A 572-nucleotide genomic window follows, 5' to 3' on the forward strand; every position below is an offset into this window, starting at 1 on the left:
ATAGGGTTCTTTTTGCTTCTTTCATCACCATTTTAGATTTATCTAGCACAGACATAATACAAAACAAAATATCACTCTTTATATTATTTGCTTTTGATTTATATATCACTTATAGGTCTGTATTGGATGAATTTCTATAGAAAATTCCATTATAGGAAAACACTTTTAGAAAAAGGACATTATATATGGTAGAAGGGTTATAATTTCTATTTATATTCTCAGTAAAAATTTTGAACTATTGGTGTGAGATAACCACAAATATGCACATACACACAAACTCACGATCTTCCCTTGTGATGTTCAGCTCTGGCCAAAAGAAAAGTAGCTGTGACAAAGGGACTTTAGCGAAATGTTTTGGAGAGGGCCATCCTTGTCAAAACTAATTGGTAGATCAAAGAAGTCTGGACAACTCCAAATGAGATATTGAGCCTGGTAATCCTCCATGTGTTATTTTTCTTTATCTGCTATTTTTCTTTTACACTTCTTCACATCCCTTTTTGTACTCCCTGAAAATAAAATCTCTTCCTTTTCATTTTGGTTAAAACCCCCTCTGAGACAGAAGTGGCTCCAGA

The sequence above is a fragment of the Carlito syrichta genome, unplaced genomic scaffold (genome assembly GCF_000164805.1).
Source record: "Carlito syrichta isolate Samal-C Ts95f unplaced genomic scaffold, Tarsius_syrichta-2.0.1 Scaffold303406, whole genome shotgun sequence".
Lineage (NCBI taxonomy): Eukaryota > Metazoa > Chordata > Mammalia > Primates > Tarsiidae > Carlito > Carlito syrichta.